The sequence below is a fragment of the Cupressus sempervirens genome, chromosome 1 (assembly GCF_028749045.1).
Source record: "Cupressus sempervirens isolate cs-2001-9-10 chromosome 1, ASM2874904v1, whole genome shotgun sequence".
Classification (NCBI taxonomy): Eukaryota; Viridiplantae; Streptophyta; class Pinopsida; order Cupressales; family Cupressaceae; genus Cupressus; species Cupressus sempervirens.
Genome location: NC_143118.1, coordinates 395,684,197 through 395,710,588, shown reverse-complemented (window position 1 = coordinate 395,710,588; position 26,392 = coordinate 395,684,197).

The following is a 26,392-nucleotide window of genomic DNA, read 5'->3' as shown; positions in this document are numbered from 1 at the left end:
TTAATAATAATGGTTGAATCCCCTTCAACATGTAACTTAGATATATAAAGTGATTTTGCAAGTTTGAAACCAAAAAGAAAGGCCAAGGCCTCAACTTTGTTTTTAGTACTCAAAGGGAGAGGAGATGATTTTTTTGCAATCACATGGACTTTAAAGTCTCTAATGACTCTAATGAGAGTTACTTACATTTCTCCTAGAGACCCCATCAAGATTAAGTTTGTAATAACCCTCACTTGGGGGAATCCACTTGGTTTGTGCTCAGATAAGAGGAATATTGGATGGACACAATAGAGCAGGAAGATGAAGAAAAAGTAAACCCTTCCACTGATAAATAATATAGCCATCCCAAGAGAAAAAATATGTTTACCCTTATACTCACCTACTAAAGCATTAAAAAGCTCAACAATTGATTTCTCTAATCCTTTTTTAAATTGAAGAATTAGAGATGATGTCAATCTAAAAATTCTCTTGTTTCTATCCTACCAAATTTTCCATATTGCAGATACATGGATGCACTTCCAAAGACATGAAAATATTGATTCAGAATGTAAAATTGGCCATGCTTGGAATAAAAATTTATGTTATTAATTAAATAATTTAAGATTTAATATTGTTTAAATTAATAACATGATAATGTTGCATGATATGTTATATGCATAAAGAGATTTGACATTGAATAAGTAGAATAATAATTTACATTAACATGTATATTCTTACTTTATTTCTAAACACATCCTTATGACCCAAACTAAACAAGATAAATCAATGGAATTAAATTATATGACAAAAAATTATGTGTTTTCTTATATTCTATTTATAGTCTTGTGATGTTTATTTTTGTGATTGTTTTCTTTGTGGGTTGTTTAGTTGGCCAAGTTAGGATGTGCACCATATGCATTTTTGAGATTTCTTTTATAATTATTTGACTAGTTTTCATAAATTATTTTATGATTCAAATTGAGATTTATTTTATGAGATGTCTTTTGATGAGCATTTATGAGAACTTGGGTTTTGAGAACAAATGTTATTTTCAAGTTTCCTATTAAGGAACTAAATTTGATCAATATTACTTTTGTGGTATGGAACAAATTTGTGGTTAGTGAGGTTTGGGAAGATAGTTTGGGTGCATGTCTATGGGAGTGGCTTGCAATGGAGTCAGAGCCAAAGTTGTTGTTAGGGTAACTCATTGTAAGTTATGTAATAAGTGATAATCTAGTAATTAATATTTGAGAAATACACTAAAAAGATAAGTTAGAGATATTGTATTTTCCATGCCTTGAACACTTCTATAGGCTAAGCATAGGAATGAAATGATACCTAGGGAGAGGTATAACTAGTTGGTCCTCATCTTCATGAGATGATATTTTGGCTGCGCATTGGCCACATTGAGGGTTCGAGGTCCAAATTGACCAATCTAGAGTAACTCAATGATTGAGAGTCTAGGATCTAATGAGAGACTAGTCCAAGGTAACTCAAGTAGTTTAACCATGTGATGACACTCCCTAGTATGTATCTTGAGTCTCCTCGATAAGTTTTTTTTTTTCCTTTGGTGGTATAGTTATTTGTGGTGTAGTTATTATTGGATGCATTTATTGTTGGTGTTTACTTTCATTGATGGTGATTGGTGATTCCTAGTTGAGGTACTTTTGACATGTGGCTTTTGAATTAAGGTCGATGTATTTCATTGAATTTATCTTGATTTGATATTGTATTATATTTTGTATATGAATGTTGACTTGGTGTGTGATATTGGTATTAGAATAATTGCCCTTTCGATTTTGATTATTTCTTCTTCTTGAGTAGTTTGTATTACCCTTGAGGTAGTTTTCACTATTAGGATTCCTTTCCTAGAAAATTTTTGTGATTTATTAGCACCTTGTGGATAATTAATTATCTTTCATGCATGATAGGAGTGGAAACCTAAGTAGGTGACCACGTGCTGAGGAGGTAATGTCTTCTTACCATTTGGGTCCCCCCAAGTTTGATAGATGTTAAATGTTCATGGATGCAATTGTACCATTATCATTCTAATTCTTATCTCAAATAATTATATTCAATTAATTTATGTATGTTATTATGTTATCTTGTATATTGTTATACTTGTATCTATTCTTGCATACCCTATGACATGTGCAGTAAATGTTATTCATTAGATGTATTTCATTATATCAATTGCTTTTACACATTTTCTTATGAGATGACATATCTATTATTTCTTTATGATCATGAGACATTGTACTTAAGAATTAAACTTCTTAACATGACTCAACCTATAGGAACCCTTATGGAATAGAAAATTGTATTTTTAAGTACTTATTTGTACTTGAAGTGTATCTATATATTGCTTATGCATTATTATTCAATATTTTTTAAACTTTAAAAAAAATAGTTGAGTATATAGTGTAACATATGAGGTTTATTTCTCTTGGGTTCTTGAGTAGGGTGTTACATGAAGACAACATTTAGAAAGAGTTCCTATACAATAGTTACTGATATTTTCACTATATCGCCTAACAAAGATAGAACCTAGTTAAGTGAAGTTGAACATAGGTAGAAGACATGAGGAAGATTACATGGTCAGACATGCACATCCAATTGAGCTTTGTGTAAAGAGTTATGGAGATAGTGAGTCAATAATTTGGTTATAATTATGAAAAGATGTAATATTGTAATGCAATGTGTAAATGTAACATATTAAGATGGTCCTATATTATAATTTTAAATTGAGAAAGCCCCAACACTTACTTAATAGCTTAATCTAGGACTTGGTATAAAGAAAAGATTATTTCCTTATGGTAGAGTGTGATCTAAGTATGCACACTTTTTTGTGAGATCAAGTACAAGTAAAAGGACAAGGACAAGGACAAGAAGTAATGTTTTTCAGTTGAATTCTACTAAGATGACATGCTTCATTTGTAATATTCATGATAATTGGTTGTGGCATAAGTGGTTTTGTCATATAAACTTTGATAACATTGTGAAGATCAATACATTATTTGTAGTTAGAAATTTGCCTAAAATTGTAAAGGCTACTAACATCATATGTAAGGAATGCATTACGGAAAAGTAGAATAAAAGTTCATTTTCAAGCAAGAAGTTTACTACATCTCTAAAGTTAGAGATTATACACATAGATTTGAGTAGTCCTAAAAATACAAGAGCTTTCTATGGTGAAAGGTGATGCATTACTCTTGTTGATGATTTTACTAGTATGATGTGGGTAGTGTTGGTATCTCTATCTATTGGCCAAATTTGTCTTCCTACCAAAATTGCCAAATTTTAATTTAAATGATAAATGACCACTTCCAATTTTTCAAAATATTAAAATACCATGGAAATACAAAATAAATAAAATTAAAACCTTATACTATTTCCATATCTTCTTACTTTTCTTTTGGCTCTCACAAATTTTCATGTTGTCAGATCTTGCATAGATCTCTAGTGAGCACTTTCCCCTTTAAAGTGAACGACCTTTAGATCAAGTAGGCAAGTGCCTCACTGCCACATGGCATACGGGTCCCATTTCTCATGGGCCATAGATGAAGGTATCATGTTGACATACCAATGCAAGCTAGAGTATAACTAGGGTTCTATTGGTAGTTTCTTTCTTGCATTCTACCTTTTGTCAAACCTTCTAACAATGTGAGGAAGTGATGTCATGACATATGGACTTGTGGGTCCATCCTTTTGTGTAGGCCGCTAGGGTCAAAAAATAGTTCTAGTTAGATGCCAGGTCATGCTAAGGTGGATGTTGAGTGGTCTGTGGGCCTAAAAGATAATGGGAGAGGCACAATAATGAAAAAGATTTTCATTAATCATCGATCTTCTATAGATTGATGATCAACACTTTCCTGCATCATGGAATTTCAAGAACTTTAGACATTGAGGGGAAGCACCCAAAGGAAATGTGTCTTTGTGGGCCCAAGGAGGTAAATACTATAGTTAGCATTGGTAGTTGGGTTGATAGTTTTTGTCAACCACCATTGATAAGTTTGAGGGTGGTGTAATTAGTTAAAAGTAAAATGGTCAAACCACATGGAGACTTTGCGGGGTGGCCAAAAGAAATAAGATTATTGGCCCACGTGGCCCATCTTGGTTGTTGAACTTAGCTGACCTATTAACTTTGCTAGTTTGTTGATCTAACTATGGGAAAAAGATGTTTTCTTTCATGATCCAATCTTCATGATTGATTCCAACCACTTTCCAATGAATTCCATGCCTAGTGAACGAAGGAAAACACTCCACCACCTCTAGTTTTATCCATCTACTTGGTAAGAGTGACTTAATGGCATCATTCTATCTTCTCAAGGCTCTGTTCTAGAAAAAAATTGGATTTCATTATATTTGAATCTATGCCAAGATCAAAATTTCTCCATAGTTGTTTGATTATTCTCTAAGCATTTAACATAGTGGTTGTGGAGTAACTCCAGTTAGAAATATCTCAGTTATGCCTGAGCTATAAAGGTAGATTTTGTAACATTTGTAAGGGTTGATCTTTCTTTGATTCTCTAGCATTGTTCTCATATGTAATACTATAAGTTCTAATGGCTTTGAACCATTTTAATCCTCTACCAAGTCTCTTTTAGCCATTAAAACACTATGCAAGATTGCTTTGCCTTTGGTTAATGTTTTTGTCTATATTCTGCAATTTGCATGATTGTATCTACTTTTGACATTCGAATGATATTAAGTGAGGTTTCTTCCTATAGCATTATTTTTTTGTTTGATCTACATGTGATTGTTGAATTAAGCAATTTCTAAATCTATATTCTTTGAAGTTATAACTGGTTGATTGTGCATTCATGGGTAGAGATAAGTTCAAACACTCTATTTTTGTGCATCACCTCCTTAGGTTAGAATAGGTAGATTTTCTTTCATGCATTCCTTCTTGCTTTTCCTCTCCAAGAGTAGTTAGTTTCATGTTGATAACAAAGAAAGTTGGCCTTCTTCGGAGACTCAACCTCATAGTTCAAGTCCCATAGCTTGGTGGTTGTTTCCATGTTTCACAAGGTTGTCCTTAGGTAAAAAATTTGGACAAAGGTGGGAAACTTTGTGACAACAATTTTTGACACGCCTGGTGGGACAAGGTTCAAGAAGATTTCAAGTCTACTCATGTCAAAAAAGAAGAATTTTAAGTTGATGTTGACGAAACAGTGTTGCTCTCAGTATTCCAAGCCTTCAAGAGGCTCATTTCCACAAAACACTTGGCAAATCTACATCCTTCATATCTTGTTCTAGGCCAAAGTTACTATGATTCATACCTAAAGCTGAAACAAGGGCATCTTCTAGAGGTAATTTTTAGAATCAAGAGCTCTCATTTTCAAATCCTAGAGGAAGAAAGACTAGATTGTCTCTATCACTAGTTAGGAGTACATAAGAAATACATACCCCATGCAAGATCAATTTCCACTCCTCCTATTGTTAGGTCTCAACCAAGAAATCCATAAGCTCATACCAATAGGCTACTTGCTTATATGGCTAGAGCTCATGCTTTTTCCACCTTTAATGGTGGAAGTCCTCTTTTATTAGCTCAAAGACATGACATACCAATAGCTGCACTTAAAAGTATACCTAAATTTACCGGTGAAACTTCTATCTCTCCCTTAGAACATATTCAAGAGGTTGCAAATGTCTATAATATCCATGGTATTACAAAAGATGATGTGGTTGTTAGACTCCTAGCTTCATCTTTAAAAGGGAAAGCTCTGTAATGGTACATGGGTCTATCACATGGTTCTATAATAGATTGGGATTTATTAGGAGTAGGACTATGTAAACACTTTGAGGACAAAAGTGACTACTTGTCACTTTTGGAACAACTAACTACCATAAAAAGAGCCCCCATGAATGTATGACTAATTTCAATTACAGATTTCAAAAAACATGGGATAGAATAGCTACTAAAGTAAAACTTACCCTTACTAATGCCTTCTTATATTACCTTATAGCTTTTAATAGTGACATTGCCACCACAATCCAAAACATGGGAGTAGAAACTTTACTTGATGCTTATGAAATAACAATAAGGGCAAAAATAATATTGATAGGAGGGAAGTTAGCTCCAAGGCCTCCTATGCCCTTCTTCCTTGATGTCCCGAATCACCAACTAGCAATGGCCCCTATTCCCACAACTTTCACATCACAATACCTTGCTCTATTCCCTCAAGCTTGTACATCTTCAAATGGAATAGATGAAATCAAGGAGATGATGTAGCCTATCATTTTGAACATAGATAAAAGATTGCAAGGGCAAGAGAAGAAATTGGAAGATAACTTCTCTATGATGCAAAAAGTGGGTAACAAAGTGGTGACTTTGGAAAGGCAGAAAGCTCAAGGTAGTAAGGTTCATCATTTGCAATATCAAAATCCAAACAATGGTAAGCCTCAAAATTATAATTATAGGAACAATTATTTTAATTAGAGTATTCAAAATAGTCATGCCTCTACTTCAAATGCAAATCAAAGTAGGGCCATAGTCTCTCAAAACAATGTAGCTTAGGATCAAGATTTTTGTCCTTCCTACAACTACTACTATACCTATTACATGTGTCATAAGGCTGAATCTTGTTTGGCTCTCACCATTCAAGAGCATGCAACTAGACAATCATACAAGGAGAACCAATCCAAAGATGCCTCATATATGCGAAGACAAGGTGATTGCTCCTTTATGAATCATCAAGTGAAGGAACATTGTAATGTAAAATAGGATTCCATTGCTCACAACACTAGGAGAAAAAAAAGAGCTATTGTAGATGCTACCTCTCCTCCTCCTAATCAAACTTCAACATCAAATGTAGTACCTCATTATAGGTAGCAAATGATCAACCCAATGCTACTCTATAACAAAAATAGAGTAATTCTAGAGGAGATGTGAATCATCCCCAAGTTGTTCCATCTCAACCTCCTACACATGAAATTACCAAGGCTTCTATGAAAGTACCTAATTCCTCATTTAGTGTGGTAGAATAGATGAAGAAGAAATGTGAATATTTCCATGTCGGATGTTGTTGCTACTATACCCATGCAAAAGAGGTTGTTGCAACAGGAGTTGGAAAGTATTGAACCAAAGGATCCACCACCTAGCATGGGAAGTACCACGAGCCTAGAACAACCATCAAAGGAGGTAGAAAAAAGTAAAAAGGTTAGACCTCCTCCATTTTATGTTTCTCTAATTATAGGGTATAAGTTAGTCCACAATTGCATTATTGATTTAGGGGCTAGTAGTTCAGTGATGCTTAGGAGTGTTGCTAACACTTTAGAAATGAAATATGAGCCCATTGTTAGGGATGTATTATAGTTGGATGGTAGTACTATCAAGACTATAGGGATCCTTAGGAATGTGGAAATGGCCCTACATGTATGCCCTGGTTGTACTGTAACTCATGATATATCCATTGCTGAAGTAAAGCCACATTTTGCCATTTGTCTATCAAGAGACTTTACTACCCAAATAGGTGGTTACTTATCTTTTGATTAGTCATATTTTTTTTTTAGTAAAAGATATGGGACCAAGGATTCAATTAGAGAAGAGCCTCTAGACCTCCATTATATTGAACACTACATACCTAATCTCATCAACATGAATTGCACTATCCTAGAAATGGATGAGAATGACATAGTGAATGAGCCTACCACTTCTCTAGTAGAGATACCTAATTTTCTCTTAGATGAATGGGCTAATGCATATCAATTTGATTCCATATTAGAAACCCTTGAGATATCTTGGTACATACCGTGTGTCAAAAAAGGATGCTCTTGTCCCTAACCTTATGAAAACCAAAGAAGATGTGAGTGGAATATGGAGTATGTATTTTGATGGATAAAGGAATAAGAATGGATTAGGAGAGTCTATGATGTTGATTTCCCCCACATAATTAAGGTACTACTTCTCCTTTAGGATCTAATTTAGTTGTACCAATAATGTGGCTAAGTATGAGTCCTTGATTTAGGGTCTTCTACTAACTTAAAAAAGAGGAATTCAAACTTTGAGTGTATATGGAGATAGTGAGTTGGTAGTTAATCAAGTGAGAAATTAGAATGTCACTAATAATGGCTTGTTGAAGTCTTATAAACATAGAGTATGGGATTTTCTTGAAATTTTTGATGCATTTAATATTTAAAACATCCCTAGAAAAGAAAATAGACATGTTGATAGGCTTGCAGTAGTAGGTGCATCTTATGATGTGCCAAGGAATCTTAAGGAGGAGAAGAAGCAACAAATCAAAGTGATAGTTAGGCCTGTAGTTCCTAACAACAACAGAAATTGGCAAGTTTTTGAACCTAATGCACAAATTATAAGTTTCTTGTAGAATGAGGCATATTTCTCAAAGAGAAACTAGTCTAGGTTACATGACAAGTATGGAGACTAGATCATCAAGCTCAGTTCCAAAAAAATTCTTAAAGGTCTCATTACCTTAGAGAGTGTTTTCTATTGCAATTAAAGGTAGAGTAACTAAGAGGGGGGGTGAATCAGTTACTTACAAAAATTAATCCACAGATCCCTTAGATGTCTTAAAGATCTAGTTACTGTTGATACTCGGTAAGCATAAAAAAAAAGCTGTAACTCAGTAAATTAAACTGTTACTTATCTTTGAGCAAACATGCACGCAATTGAAAAAAAAATGAACACAAGAGACACCAGATTTAACATGGAAACCCAATATGGGAAAAACCACCAAGTAACTAGTCACCAATTTTTCACTCTTCTGAAGTGAGCCCTGTTAGGAGCCAACCCTATTAAAGGTTACAATACACACTGTTAGGTGTGACCCTATTAGAGGATTTAATCACCCTGTTAGGAGTTGCCTTACTAGAGGTCTTTAGAACAATTCAACTGAAATATCACCTTGTTAGAGGATTTACAAAATGGCTGTTAAACCAACTTTGTTAAGAGATTTGAAATCACTACTACAATGGTTAGAAAGCAACAATGAATTGACCTGAACAAGATGCAACTAAATTTGCTGACTATAGGTCTTTGTTTAGCATCATTAGATCCTCCTTGATCAAGTATAGCTTAGCTACTCCTCAATGATCTCTGATCATCCTTCAAATTCACTTCCACAATAATTGGTCTTCATATCACATTAATTCCACACACACTTCCACTTCACACTTAGAATTCACAACTTGACCTCTTAATTATACCAATTAGATTGTCAAGTCAGCCCATTTACATGTTACATTTACCAATAAAACATACATCAGTTAGCTACAAATATTGCTCTAAACAAATAAACATTATTTCATAAAATAATGAAATCCTTTACTGGCCAACCTTGCTTGGTAAATACTACTTCCAGAAATTTCCTAAGTTAACCTTCTTGACTTGGTTATCATTGCAATATCCATAAAATCCTTTGGTTGCCAAGTTTACTCAGTAAGAACTAAATTCCTTTATGAGAGCTCAATAAGAACTGCTTTTGCCACATTTTCTTTGATGATCGAGTGAGCTCAGTAAGAACTGTTTACTCGGTAGATACTGCAAATTTTCTTTACTAACCTCCTAGGCTCAGTAGATTCTATCATTTTGCCTCACTAACCATCTAAGCTCAGTAGACTCTATCCTTTGCTTTGCTGACTTTCTAAGCTTAGTAGACATTGTCCTTTGCCTTGCTAACCTTCTAAGCTCAGTATACACTATCCTTTGCATTGCTGACCTTCTAAGCTCAATAGACTCTATCTGATGACTGATATGACATTTGTGTGACATCAAAGAAAAAACATAATTGAATAATTGTATCCAAAAATCTCCCTCTTTGCCATTTATGGAAACACAACATGTCATAGCAGAATGAAATTTGAAAACAAGTCTTTTACTGACAGAATACTTCACTTTCTATAGCAAACTCCCTCTTTCATAATAATCTCTCCTTCTTACACAAACTCTTATTATTTTGCAAATTTCAAAAAGATATGACAGTATACTCTCCCTCTTTGACAATACATGCCAAAGACAACTCAAAACAACTGAATAGAATTGTACCTGATGTATTGATTCATATGCAATGTCTTCATTGGATTGCTGCATCAACTGATAGATCTTCAATTATGTTTCTGTTGATGCATGACTAGAACTATATTTTAGTGAGCTTCAGATAGGGGAATGACCCCTAACTTGCCTCTTAGATACAAGAATGCATCCTTAGGTAAAGGCTTTGTGAATATGTTAGCAATTTGTTCCTTTGTATGGACATATTCCAATCTTATTTCCTTTTCTTGCACCAATTCTCTAACAAAGTGATACTTTATGGCAATATGCTTGGTTTTTGAACGCATTGCTAGATTCTTGGAGATGTTAATTGCACTTGTGTTATCACAAAAGATAACAACAAGTTCTTTGATTTCTTTCTTCATACCTTCCAATAATTTTTTAAACCACACAATGTTTGAACAATTTACTGCTAGTTCAACCTTTTTCCAAGAAAGAAAGCTCCTCCACTTGTGCTCTTTTTGTCATCAATATTTCCTGCCCAATTTGCATCAGTGAATACCTTTAAATCTAGATTTCCTCCAAATTTATACTATAATCTATATTCTTCAATTCCTTTTAGGTATCTCATGATCCTTTTGATTGACATCATGTGATTTTCTTTTGGTTTTGCTAAGAATCTTGCTACAAGTCCTACTACAAGGGCAATGTCTGGTCTTGTGTGCACTATATATTGCAACTTTCCAATCATAGATCTATACAATGTCTAATCCACTTCCTTTGATTCATCATCCTTGGTAAGTTTTAATCCAGTACACATAGGAGTCCCAACTAGTTTGTAGTCTTCCATAAAAAACTTTTTCAGTATCTCCTTGATGTATTTAGATTGAGTGATGTAGATGCCATTCTTACTTTGTTGAATTTGAAGACCAACAAAGAATTTGATTTCACCAAATATTGACATTTCAAATTCCTTGTTCATTTGTTTTAAAAATTCTTTGCAAAGATCATCATTTCCTGTGAACAAAGTATCATCTATAAATATTTCTGCTAAAATAATCTTATTATCTAGACCTTCCTTTATATACAAACTACTATTGTCATTAGTTCTTTGAAAACCAATATGAATAAGATAGTTATGCAATCTTTCATACCATGCTCTAGGGGCTTGTTTCAAACCATATAATGCTTTATGAAATTTGCAGACCATGTCCTTCTTGTCTAGATCAAAAAAACCTTTAGGCTATTCAATGTAAACCTTTTCATCCAATATGCCATTGAGAAATGCTAACTTGACATCCATATGATAAACTTTGAATCATTTAAATGCAACATATGCAAGTAAGGTTTTGACACCTTCCAATCTTACAACAAGAGCAAAAGTTTCTCCATAGTCTACACCTTCTTCTTGAGAGTATCCTTTGCATACCAGTCTAGCTTTGTTCCTTGATACCTTACCATCTTCATTTAGTTTGTTTCTAAATACCCACTTTGTTCCAATCACATTTTTGTCTTTGGGTCTTGGTACAAGAGTCCATGTTTTGTTTTTCTCTATCTGTTCTATCTCTTCATTCATAGCTTCAATCCAACTTTCATTGTCTAGTGCATCTTTGACATTTCTAAGTTCAAAATCAGCAAGTAAACAAGTGCCTTTCAACTTACTTCTTGTTATTGTTCCTTCTGATTTATCTCTAATGATTTGATCTAGTGCATGATGCTTTCTGACATACTTGGCTAACATGGGCTCCTTGCCTTTTGAATGACTTGCATTTTTATCCTTATGTGTCTCAACTTCTGGTTCTAATTCTGGTTGCTTGGGCTCGATAGATGCTAACTCAGTAGCTTCTGTTTGCAACTTGGGTTCTTGCAGCTCAGTAGGTACTGACTTGGTTTGAACTTCTTGTGACTCAGTTAATGAAGACTCTAGAGTTGAGGATTCCTGATTAATAGGTATACTTGGCATTGTATTAGGTTCCATGTAAAGAAATCTTCTATAGTCTTCAAGTTCCTTTTTGCTTTCTTCTTCTGTTCTTTCTGCAAACTCATCAACTTTTACATGTACACTTTCTATGACTTTGTGAGTAGATAAGTTCAAACATCTATATGCTTTTCTTTTGCAAGAGTATCCAAAAAATATTCCTTCATCACCTTTTACATAAAATTTACCTTCTCTAGATTCTTTCAAAATGTAACATTTTCTTCCAAATACTTTTAGATAACTTACATTGGGTTTGTAGCCATACCAAAACTCATAGGGTATTTTGAATGAATCCTTTTTTAGCTGTACTTGGTTCAAGGTATGAACTATAGTGTTGATAGCTTCCTTCCAATATTTGATAGCAATGCCTTTCTCAATCATTAAGGTTCTTGCACAATCCATGATAGATATGTTCCTTCATTCTGCTATTCCATTTTGTTCAAGAGTTCCAAGTGCTGAAACTTGTCTTTTGATTCCCCTTTCAATGCAAAATTTATTGACCTCATGTGAAATGAATTTACCACCTCTGTCAGAATTTAAGCATTTCAGTCTTTTGCCTGTTTCCATTTCTACTCTGGCCAAATACAATTTGAATATTTCAAATGCTGCTGATTTCTCTCTCAGGTACATGACAGTCATCATTCTTGAATAATCATCAACAAACAGAATGAAGAATTTTTCACCAATATAACTTTCAATGCCAATAGGTCCACACAAATCAGTATGCATAATTTCTAGAACTTCTTCAATCTGATAGTTCTTGCTTTTAAAACTAGTCTTTCCCATTTTACCAATTTGACAATTCTTGCATAGACCAACCTTAGGTTTCTTTATGTTAGGAATACCTCTTACTTTCCTGAATTTACTAATCTTTATCAAGTTTTCAAAGTTTACATGACATAACCTCCTATGCCATAACCAACTTTCTTGAATTTGGGCAATGAGACATGAACATTCACCAAGTTCAAGATAAAATAAGTTACCTTTTGTTTGAGTGCTTGACCCAATCAACTTTCCTTTGCCATCTAGCAACCTTGCTTTTCCATGCATAAATTCTATTTTGAATCCAGTATTGAGTAGCTATGCCACACTCAAAAAATTATTCTTTAGTCCTTCTACCCAATATGCATTATTACATATAAGTTCCTTGGTTAGTGAGATTCTTCATTTTCCTCTTATACAACAAGGTTCATTGTTACCAAATCTTACACTGCCACCATCATAGTCTTCAAAGTATTCAAACTTAGTCTTATCACTAGTCATGTGATGAGAACAACCACTATCTATGATCCATGTATCATTTCTTCTCATATGAGAAATGAGTGCCATTTCTTCATCATTATTAGACTCATCTTTCATTGCAATGTAAACAATTTCATCTTCTTCTTCATCATTAGAATCATTAGAATCTTTAGCCATGAAACATGTTTTCTTACCTTTATCCTTGAATGATTTGAAGTCTTTCTTGCCATTGTACTTGTGACCTTTCTTCTCATCTTTGTTCTACTTATTTGGGCACCTAGCTGCAATATGTCCAATTTCTTCACAAGAAAAGCAGATTAAAGGAACCTTACCTTTGTATTTCCCTTTGCCTCTTAAATATTTTCTTGCTAGTAGAGCTTCAACTACCTCAAGATCACTATCTAAACTTTGTTCTAATTTTTCATCACTGTCTGATTGTGGATCCTTCATCTTTTTTCCTTTTTCTTTGAGTGAAAGCTTGGCTTCAAATGCTAATTCAATGTTCTTCATAGCTAGAACATAATTGTCATAGTTGTCTAGCTCAAATGCAGTCAATCTTCCAACTATGGCCTCTAAATTTATTTTATGATTTGCCTCACATCGTCTTTCTTGAATTACAGAGACTCTGATTGCATAAATGGGAAGTAGAGTTCTAAGAACTTTAATTATAATTATCTCATCATTGATATCTCCTCCAAATGCTTTGATTGCACTAACACATGCTTTAACTCTTTCAACATACTTTGATATATTTTCATCCTCTCTCATCCTCATTTGATCAAATTGTCCTCTTAAACTTTTTGCTTTGGCTCTTCTCACATTATCATCTCCTCTATAGATCTTTTTTAGCTTGTTCCACATTTCAAAGGCAATTTTGCAATCCTTGATGTCATTAAATTCTTCATAACTCAGAGAAGATGCTATATCTATCATCATGTTGTTGTGAGTCTTCTTTTCAGCAATATCATTGACACATAATGTACCAAAAGGTTCTTATTATTTTTCATCGAGGTCCTTTAGCCCTGTATGACCAATAGAAGCCAGATGAAGCCTCATCAATCCTTGCCATGCTAAGAAGTTGTCCCTATTAAGTCTTGGAATTTCCCTTTTGTAAGACATCCTGATCTTTAGCTTAGATCCTTGAAATCTTTTCCTGTAAGCACCAAAAGCTCTGATACCAATTGTTGGAATTAAAGGTAGAGTAACTGAGAGTGGGGGTGAATCAGTTACTCACAAAAATTAATCCAAAGATTCCTTAGATGTCTTAAAGATCTAGTTATTGTTGATACTCGGTAAACATAACAAAAAAGTTGTAACTCGGTAAGTTAAACTGTTACTTATCTTCAAGCAAACATGCATGCAATTGAAATCAAAATGAACACAAGAGACACCAGATTTAACGTGGAAACCCAATATGAGAAAAACCACCAAGTAACTAGTCACCAATTTTTCACTCTTCTAAAGTGAGCCCTATTAGGAGCCAACTCTCTTAAAGGTTACAATAGACACTATTAGGTGTGACCCTGTTAAAGGATTTAATCACCCTGTTAGGAGTGACCTTGCTAGAGGTCTTTAGAACAATTCAACTAAACTATAACCTTGTTAGAGGATTTACAAAATGGCTGTTAAACCAACTCTGTTAAGATATTTGAAATCACTACTAAAATTGTTAAAAAGCAATAATGAATTGATTTAAACAAGATGCAACTAAATTTTTTGACTACAGGTCTCTTTTCAACATCATTAGATCCTCCTTGATCAAGTATAGCTTTTCTACTCCTCAATGAGCTCTGATCATCCTTGAAATTCACTTCCACAATAATCAGTCTTCATATTACATTAATTCCACACACACTTAGAATCTGCAACTTGACCTCTTAATTATACCATTTAGATTGTCAAGTTGGCCCATTTACATGTTACATTTACCAATAAACCATACATCAGTCAGCTACAAATATTACTCTAAACAAATAAATGTTATTTCATAAAATAATGAAATCCTTTACTGGCCAACCCTACTCGGTAAATACTGCTTCCAAAAATTTCCTAAGTTAACCTTCTTGACTCGATTATCATTGCAATATCCATAAAATCTTTTGGCTTTCGAGTTTACTCGGTAAGAACTAAATTCTATCATGAGAGCTTAGTAAGAACTACTTTTGCCACATTTCCTTTGATGAACGAGTGAGCTAGATAAGAACTATTTCTATGACATTTCCTTTGATGACCGAGTGAGCTCGGTAAGAACTATTTACTCGGTAGATATTGCAAGTTTTCTTTACTAACCTCCTAGGCTCAGTAGATTCTGTCCTTTTGCCTCACTAACCATTTGAGCTTGATAGACTCTATCCTTTGCCTTGCTAACCTTCTGAGCTCAATAGACACTATCCTTTACCTTGCTGACCTTTTGAGCTTAGTAGACATTGTCCTTTGCCTTGCTGACCTTTTGAGCACGGTAGACTCTATCTGATGACTGATATGACATTTGTGTGACATCAAAGACAACACACAATTGAATAATTGTATCCAACAATTTTCAACCCTAATGACCAAGCAAGAAACATAATCATAAACCTAGCTACTAACAAAGATGATTATACACCAATTGTGGTTGCTAATGGAAAGATCTTAAACATAGGGAAGGTATGCTCTAAAATTGAGCAAGAAAATTTCATTCATCTATGTCAAGAATTTAATGATATATTTTTCTTGGACATATGATGATTTAAAAGGTTTTGACCCAAGGTTGTTTTAGCATACCATAGAATTAATTGATACTGTCAAACTAATATGACAAAAATAGAGGCCAATAAATTCTAAAATTGAGCCATTAATGAGAAAAGAGCTATCCTAGCTTATTGAGGCTAATATAATTTTCCCTATCAAGCGCTCGTCATGGGTAGAAAACATTGTCCCTATTAGGAAGAAGAATGGAGAGATTAGATTATGTGTGGATTATAGGGATCTTAACGAAGCTTCCCTTAAGGATCATCATTCCCTTCCTTCCATGGAGTAGTTTTTGTCCAAGTTTAGTGGTTCAGAGAGGTTCTCATTTCTTGATGGATTCTCTAATTACAATCAAGTGCTCGTCAAAGAGTCTAATAGGTACAAGACTACATTCACCACCAAGTGGTGCACCTATGCTTATAGTAAAATTCCTTTTGGGCTGATGAATTCAGGGTCCACATTTCAAAAGGCAATGGAGATGGCCTTCAAAAACATGATTGAAAGGTTTGCATTAGTTTACCTCAATGATATTATAGTGTATTCAAAGAATGTAGAAGATCATTTTAGTCATCTCAAACAAGTGTTCATAAGGTGTAGAGAGTTTGGGGTATCCCTTAACCCAAGCAAGTGTGTCTTTGCTACCAAACATGGAAAATTATTAGAATGCATTGTATCAAAGGATGGTTTAACCATTGATCTAGAGAGAACAAAGGTGATACTTTCCCTCTCTCTTCCTTGTTATAAGAAGGGTTTGCAAAGTTTTCTTGGTAGAATAAATTTTGTGAGGAGGTTTATCCCTAATTTAGCTACCATGTTGAAACCTCTTACAACCATGCTTAAGAAGAATATGGTCTTTTTGTGGACCAAGGAAGGGAAGGTAAGTTTTGAAGAGATTAGAGTAGCCATAGCCTCAGCTCCTACTCTCATCAACCCAAAATTTGAGAAGGATTTCATTTTTTATACTTTAAGTGGTGAATCAAGTATTTTTGTTGTCTTGACTCAAACAAATGATAAGAATGAGGAGCAGCCCATTGCCTTCTTCAGTGAAGGGCTTAAGGAATATGAAAACAAATTTAGTTATGTAGAGAAGTAAGCCCTTACACTCATCAAAGCCTTGAAGAAATTTAGACACCTTCTATCTCATAACAAGATCCATTTATTAGTACCCCATGCCAATATGAAGACTTTCTTTTGAGCAAAGATATTAGTGAGAGGAGAATTGGTTGGATTACTAAGGTAATGGAATATGATATTGACATCCAAATTACAAAGTTGATAAGAGGGAGGGGGTTGTGAAAATAGATGATTTTATCTAAGCAGTTAGATGAGGAAGTTGCCATGATATTGATAGAATAGCAAGAAGAAAGAAATGATAATCCAAAGAGTTTGATAGCTGAAATGATGACCTTCTTGGCAGGAGGTGGATACCCTCAAGGATTGGGTAGAGCTAAAAGGAGATAGTATAGATTGTAGTCAATTCCTTATGCCATAGTTGATGGTATCCTTTTTAGGAGAGATTTTAATGGAGCCCTATTGAGATGTATTAATACAAACCAAGTAGAAAGAATGATCAAAAAGCTTCATGATTGTCCTAATGATGGCCACTTCTCAACAAGGACAACTAAAATAAAGATCATGAGGGCTGGTTACTACTAGCCATCCTTGTTCCATGATTGTCATAAGTATGTGACAAAGTGTGAAAAATATGCATTCTTCTCTAGTAAGAAAAAGCTTGCAACTCTTCCTCTTCATCCCATTTAGGTGGACTAGCCTTTTGCTCAATGGGGATTGGATTTCATAGGCCCTATCAATTGTCCTTCCAGCTCTGGTCACAAATGGATTTTAGCTACTACAGATTACTTTACTATGTGGAAAGAGGCAATAGCATTAAAGGATGCCACAAAATCTTTAGTTTTTGAATTCCTTGATAGAATTGTGATAAGGTTTGGTGCCCCTTCAACCATTATTTTAGATAATGAAAAACCTTTTGTAGGAGCTCAGATTTGTGCATGGATAGCTGATCATAATATCTACTTGAGCACATCCTCAAACTACTACCCTTAGGAAAATGGATTGGCTAAGTCATCCAACAAAAAACTAATTAGGGTTATGAAAGGGACTATAGAGGACAATCAAAAGTGTTGTCATCAAAAGTTGAGGACAAGACTATGGGCTGATAGAATAACACCCAAGAGGGCCATAGGAAATTCACCCTTTATGTTGGTGTATGGTAGAAAGCAAGGTTTCCAATTCATTAGAATTCTCATCCCTAGAAATAGCTCATCAGCTAGAGTTAATGGAAAATGATACCATGATAGTAAGAATGATAGAACTAATGGAACTAGAAGAGAAAAGGAAATAGGCCATGTAGACCCTAGAAACAAATGAATAGTAGGTAAAAAAGAGTTTTGGTAAGAAGGCTAGGGTCAGAATCTTTAGGGAAGGTGATCTGGTATTAAAATGGGATGGATATAGGAAAAAAATGGGGAGACACTCAAAATTTGATGCACTATGAAGTGGTCCTTATGTAGTTATCAGTTGCAAATAGGTGAATGCCTTTCAATTAAGTAGGCCCAATGGTGAAATTCTACCTATTCCAATTAATAGAATTTATCTTAAGTCTTGCTTCTGACAAAGGATGAGTACTTCATGTATATAATTTAGAGTACTTTCTTTTTTTGTTTCTTGTTTTCAAAGAAGTGCATGAGCACATGTGTTTTGCAAAGGTTGCAGAGGATTTTTAGTTCCTGGTTCCCATTGCAGAGAGGTAGTTTTGAGGTTCCTAGGTACGTTTTCTATGATTTTAGGTTTGTTGGGTGGATTTTTTACATATTTATGACTTTGTAACCCAATAGATGTTTTAGACCATTGGTCGATGCATAGCTAGCTTGCATCTCCTCTCAGTCACCAGAATTGTTGGCCAATTTACCTTTCATCCAAAATTGCCACATTTGAAGTTAAATGATAAATGACCACTTCTTATTTTTTAAAATATTCAAATATGTTGGTGTAAATACGTACTTTACTATTTACACTTACTTAAGTTTACTTAGGTTAATGCATTAGTTTATTATTTTGCATTATTTTATTATTTTTATTTGTGAGACACTTAGGAGTTTACACACCTTGTGAGTTGTCATGTTGACAACACAGGAGTATGCAACTCTATTTGAGCACATGGTGTCTACAACATTGTTTTGCGTGTCCCACCCTTGTAGACTTATCCTCACATCATCGTACTTACTTCCGTGCTTAATGGAGGATAATCCATATCTGGTGGATATGTGCTTGGTTGTATGACACATCATGATGCTAACTTCTATGCATTCTAGAAGCTTTCCTGAGGCCTTTATATTCAGGCACTCCTAGTGTACTCTAATGAGGAGACAATTATTGAATACATTGTTATTCTGATCATACTCTCTCCATTTTTGGTCTACTGTGTGCTTGTGTTTGAGTTCTTAATTCCTGGGTGAATTCTGCCCTTAGGAAAATTCTTACATGGTATCAGAGCTTGGAGACTTTCTCATCACAAGTCATTTGAGACCTCTTATTTGCTTCATCACCTTAGCCTAAATCTAGAGTGCTACAGAAATTGAGAGCATCCAGCATTAGATCTGACCTTACCATTACGTCTGAAATGCTAAATCGGTGAAAATTGACTATAAGGATGCCTACCTTGGCCCAAAGTTGACCGTGAGGCAAATTTTTTTTTGCAAATCAGAACTTAGAGGCTTGATTTGCAGTATGGGTATGGTCATTTTCCTGGATTTATGAATTTATTTTCGGATCTACATGCATCTCTATTTTTTTGGCATTTTTTTTTTGAATTTTATTTTCAAATAAATTCTTTGCCCAACAGAGAAATTTTTTTAGCAGACTCGGGTAGTGACACCCCAAATCTGCCATTTTTGGAGGATATTTTATTAATCGCAGGGCCTTAATTTTAATTTGGTGGCCTCTTAGTAATTCTGGCCATACCTGCAAAATCTGCTTATAGTCAATAGTCTAGGAAACCCCACCAACTGGCGAGCAACAAACCTGCCCAGCCCTGCCTCAATCTGGTGACCGCGGATTGCAATCCCACCGGTCAGCCTATTGTTTGGTTAAATACTATGAATGGGTTCATTTAAACAGCACCTAAAGCCATCACCCAAGGAATGTGGGATTAAATCCCAAATAATCAACACCCATTGAATAGTTTCCATCGCCAGCAGACCTAATTTACGGTACCCGCAGACTTCCCAGCATCAGATCTGACATTTTTAGCAGTGGCAGGACAGTCTGCATATAGTCTTTTCTGACCTTTGCATTTTTCGAATGAAGATTTCAATTTTTGGCCGTGATACCACAATTTTAGGTACACAAGGATCTTTAGCTTGTGTTGTGCTATTTTCCAGTGTGAAGATCAGAGATCTGGAATTCACTGCTATTTACCTGGTAGTGATCACTATTTTCTAGTTGAAAAACTCCTTCCCGATATCTCCAATTTTATGACCCTGCCTACAGTTTCCTCGACCTTTGCACAAGTTTTTCTAGCATAGTACTGAGGTTCCATTCTCCCACCAGTGCTGTCATCTTTCTGCTGCCCTGCAGATTTCCCACAGTCTATGACTATCCCAAGATCCTGGCATGGAAAAAGGAATTCGGGTGTGCTTTAAAATCTTGGCGCCTGAGTTTTTTTTTTGGTTGACTGTAGACTTACCCTCCTACCCATTTTGGAGAAAAGCTTGTGCCATGCAGACATATAATTGTTCAACAAGTGCCAAAATTTAAATTGCTCATTCGCCAACTCAGCAGGTGACACATTTGCAACATAGTAAGTAGCCAGTATTGCCATGCCATCATGTGGAAACTAGATTTTTTGCCACATCAGCTGTTGTCTGTATGCTTCGTACAGTACAGACTGCTAACTCACTTGCCACATCAACACAGAGCTCTTTTTCTTGTTGACATCATCATTTTAAGGTGTTAAATTTGATGCCCATCCAAACATCATTTCTAGGTATTTTTCAACTGCATTGACAGCCGTTTGACCATCAAATTTAGACTCACAATTTCTCCTCCAAACCCCTCTCTGGATTGCTTTTTAGTTTGGCAACCTGACTTTGCAAGCTCGTATCTTGGATATTCGAACTCTAATTCAAGTGCAATTCTTTTTGAAATCAGGTAGAATTTCCTAAATTTTCTAGTGGTGGTGTTGTTTTCTAGTTTTGGTGCATAGATTTTGTAGAAATTCCATTTTTTGGCAACTGTACCTGTATAATCCTACATTTTGTAACTTTATAAGCTCTGTACGGGCACATCTGGTCATTTTTTCAAGTTTTGTTTTTTTTGAAAGTGCATATTTTTTTATCTACTTTCCAGATCTAAAGTCAAATTCTTGGTTGTGTGGACCAATTTCTCACTTTCAGAATTAGGCCTTCTTTGGCATTATAAAGCTTTAATTCTTTTTTAGAATTGTTGTAAAACTAAGCTACAATGCTTAAGTGATAGATTTAAGCCTTATAAGGCAGTTGTAAAAGAAAAATCAGAAAGTCCACTTTGTTCTTTTTTGACAAGTGGCTCATTGTAAATACATTACTTATAAAGTGCCAAAAGCATCTCTTTTGGGGGAGTCTTTTGATTGAGTGAAAAAGGGGGGTGTGTACTGTGTTTTTGTGTCTCTCTATTGTGCTCTTTCATTTCTACATCATGGGTTTTAAATGTCCTCCTTTAACTTCACACAACTATTGTACATAGAAAGATATTGCATGTAGTAGATTAATGGAAAAAGGATATAGTCTTTATGTTGATGGTACAATTACCAAACCTACTGATGCTAAAGAACTCATTGATTGGACAAGTCAAGACTGAAAAGCTTTACGTGTTATCATGAGTTGTGTACATGGAGATCTTCTCTTTCACATTAAAAATTGTTCAGAAACTAAGAAAGCTTGGGACAAACTTGAACAATTATATGGTAAAGTGGATGAAGAAAAGGGATTTCAGATTCAGGATGATCTACTTCTCTTAGATCCTAAGAATTATGGCACAATTTAGGATTACATTATTAAAGTCAACGAGTATAGGGCACTTCTTAAAGATTGTGGAAATCACATTAAGGATGATAGGTTGATACATCACATCCTAAAGAAGTTACCTATTGAGTATGCCAACTTTGTTTCAAGTTTTAATACTCACAAGTTGACCATGGGATCTTCTTACTAGAAACCTTCCTTTGATGGATTTGCAGACATGTTTATTGTTGAACAATCTCACTTGGTGGATTTTGGACTTCTCAAGTATCTAAGACCAAAGCCTTGGTGGCTGGTGATGATTCCAAATCAAGTCAAGGGGGGAAAAGCAACAAGAAGAAGAAGTAGTGGAAGTAGAAAACACAATCTGAAACACAACAATCCTCCTCTCAACAAGGTGGTTCTTCTTCAAACAAGAAGGGAAGTAATGAAAAGAAGGACAAACTCTTTTGTGCATATTTCAAAAAGCCAAATCATGATGAGCATCATTGAAAAACAAAAAGAATCAATGAGTTAGAAAATCTACTCAAGAAGAATAAGATTCAAGTGCCAAGTACTTCCAAGGATTCTACTCCTAACTCTTTAAAGGGTAAAGGTCAAGCACTTATGGCCAACACAAGTTCTTCTTCGAAATGGATACTTGACTTAGGTGCCTCTTACCATATGGGTTCTTCAAAGCAAGATTTTTCTTCATTGAAGCAATCAAATGTACCACACATCTTCATGGGAGATGATGCCAAGGTGGAAGTTGAAGGGAAAGGACATGTAGAAATGGAAGATGGGGAATTCAAAGATGTTCTCTATGTTCCCAATCTAAGCTCTAATCTCCTATTAGTTTACCAAATCACTCACCTTGGAGATGGTCATAAGGTTGAGTTCCTTCTTGATTTAGTGATGGTGTGAAGTCTCAAAGATGATTCATTGGTAGCAGTTGGGAAAGTCAATGATGACAGGAGGCTTTATTCCTTCTCCCATGTTGTGCCTAAGAGTTCTTCTCAAGCCTTGTTAACTCACTATAATTCAAACATCAACTTATGGCATGAGTAGTTTGGTCACCTTGACTTTCACTCTCTTCAGCCACTTTGCTCTAAACATATGGTCAAACATCTTCCCAACATCAGCTTTTCTAAGGGAGAGTGTTCATCTTGTTTAGTGGATATGAATCTCAAGGAGAAGTATGATAAAAGGAAGTCTTCTAGAGCTCTAGTTGTTCTTCAGCTAGTTCACATGGTATTAGCAGGACCCATTGCAGTGACTTCAGTCAGCCAAGGCCACTGCATACTCACATTTGTTGATGACTTTTTGAGATTCACTGGGGTCTTCTTCCTTCATCATAAGAATGAAGTAGTTCATAAGCTTCAAGAATTCAAGACTCATGTTGAACACAAGTCAAGGAAAGCCATCAAAGTATTAAGGGTGGACAATAAGAATAGATATGTTGATAGAAGACTTAAGAACTTTTGTAGAATTGAGGGGATTGATCTTCAGAACTCACCAGCATTCAGTCCACACAAGATAGATGTTGCAACTATGAGGATTAGGACTCTCAAGACCATGGAAAGTTGCATGATAAAGGTCAAGTCTCTTGATCCTACATTAGAAGTTGAAGCCATTATTAGTGCTACTCACATGCTTAATAGGTCTCCTCATCTAGCCTTAGATGGCAAGACTCCTTTTGAGGCATGGTGTGGTAGAAAACCAGTTGTGAGTCACCTTAGAGTCTTTGGTTGTCCAGCATGGGCAAACCTATCTTCTAGGAGTTGCAAGGCACCGACACCTAGGCCTTGTACCTTTATCGGTTATGAAGACAATGTGAAGGCTTACAGACTTATGGATCCAGAGACTCATGAGATTTTTGTGGAGAAGGATGTTCACTTTAAGGAAAGTTCACCGAGCTTATCCTCTACTCCTCTTCAAATTTCATACACAGTGGAAACTGATAGTGACACTAGTGATAGTGCTTCAACAGGTTTAGACACCTGGGCTTCTATCGACAGTTGCAGTGAGAGGTCACATCAATCCAGTCCATGTGCTTATATTGCCATAGTGAAAGGTCCATCACATCATGGTACATCTTGTCTTCTAGCTCCAGCTTCAATTGACTTGGGAGACAAACTTGAGGACTTACATCTTCTCATTGATGATGATTCTTCTACAGTTGTTGCGAGGCCTCACTCTGACCCTCATGTCCATTCTCTACATGATCAATTTGAATAGGTTGGTGTGATTGTGGATCCTTATGAACAAAAATTAGTGGAGGTCTCTTTGTTAGTTGAGGAGATAAATGGTTCAGTGGAATAGGTTTAGCAAACATCCTTGATAGATCTGCATTCATTCTTTTTAGCACAGTTGGAAGGGGTGAACTTCATCATCGGTACAGGGATACTTGAGCAGGTTTCAGGGCTAGCACACATCTTCAAGAGTGTACCTTGGGCATTGTTTCTTCCTAGGGAGAGGAACACCTTTTTGCATTCTTGGACTAGCTTCTTTATCATAGCAGCTTTCACTTGTTGGCATTCTTATTTTGGGGGGGAGCCTATTATGTCTCTCTTCCTTCTCTCCTTCTCTTTTGTATATATTGGATGTATGTCATAATGGGGGGGTCTTGATTACTCCATCTATCAATGCATCCTTACTTATCTCTCTATTTGGGGGAGGGTTTTTCCCATGAGGTTTTCCCTCTTTCCCTGCTTTATGGGAGATTTGCATTATCATTATGTACATGGGTACCTAACATGGCCTAGCAGCTGGGACCCATTATGCATCTTCATCCTAGATCGTAAGCTTAAGGGCATTCCCCTAACTTGCACTTAAGGGGGGGTGTTGGTGTAAATACATACTTTACTATTTACACTTACTCAAGTTTACTTAGGTTAATGCATTAGTTTATTATTTTGCATTATTTTATTATTTTTATTTGTAAGACACTTAGGATTCTACACACCCTGTGAGTTGTCATGTTGACAACACAAGAGTATGCAACTCTATTTGAGCACATGGTGTCTACAACATTGTTTTACGTGTCCCACCCTTGTAGACTTATCCTCACATCACTGCACTTACTTCTATGCTTAATGGAGGATAATCCATATCTGGTGGACATGATGCTAACTTCTATGCATTCTAGAAGCTCTTCTGAGGCCTTTATATTTAAGCACTCCTAGTGTACTCTAATGAGGAGACAATTATTGAATACATTGTTATTCTGATCATACTCTCTCCATTTTTGGTCTACTGTGTGCTTGTGTTTGAGTTCTTAGTTCCTGGGTGAATTCTGCCCTTAGGAAAATTCTTACAAAATACCATGGAAATACAAAAAAAAATGAAATTAAAACCTTATAATATTTCCATATCTTCTTATTTTTCTTTTGGCTCACACAATTTTTTGTGCCATCAGATCTTGCATAGATCTACACCAAGCACTTTCCTGCTTCTTCAAAGTGAATGATCTTTACATAAAGCAAGCAAACACCTCACTACCACATGGTGTATGAGTCCTTTTTCTCATGGGCCATAGATGAAGTAAGGTATCATGATAACATACCAATGCGAGCTAGAGTACAGCTAGGGTTCTATTGGCAGTCACCTTCCCACATTCTACCTTTTGTCAAACCTTTTGACAATGTGGGGAAGTGATGTCATGACATATGGACTAGTGGGTTTGTCCTTCCATGTGGGATGCCAGGGTTACAAAATGGTCCTAGTTAGATGCCAGGTCATGTTGAGGTGGATACTGAGTGGTCCATGGGCCTGAAAGATAATGGGGTAGGTGTAATAACAACAAAATTTTTCATCAATTGTCGATCTTTTGTAGATCAGCGATCATCTCTTTCCCACATCATGGAATTGTAAGAACTTTAGACATTGTGGGGAAGCACCCAAAGGACATGTGTCTTTGTGAGCTTGAGGAGGTAAACACTATAGTTAGCATTGGTAGTTGGGTTTAAATTTTTTGTTAACCACCATGATTAAGTTTGAGGGTAGTGTAGTTAGTTAAAAGTAAAATGGTCAAACATGGTGGAGACTTTGCAGGTGGTGAAAATAAATAAGATTATTGGCCCACATGACCCATCTTGGTTGCTAGATTTAGTTGACTTATTTACTTTTCTAGTTTTTTGAACTAACTATGGGAAAGAAATTTTTTCTTTCATTATCTAATCTTCATGATTGATTCCAACTACTCTCCAATAAATGCCATGCCTAGTGAATAAAGGGAAACACTCCACCACCTCTGGTTCTATCCATCTACTTGGTCAGAGAAATTTAATAGCATCATTCTATCTTTTGAAGGCTCTATTTTGGCAAAATATTAGATTTCATTATATTTAAATCTATGCCAAGATCAAATTTTCTCCAAAGCTATTCGACTATTCTCTAAGCATTTAAGATAGTGGTTGTGGAGTAACTCCAGTTAGAAATATCTCAATTATGCCTGAGCTATAAAGCTATATTTTTAAATCTTTGTAAGGGTTGATCTTTCTCTAATTCTCTAGT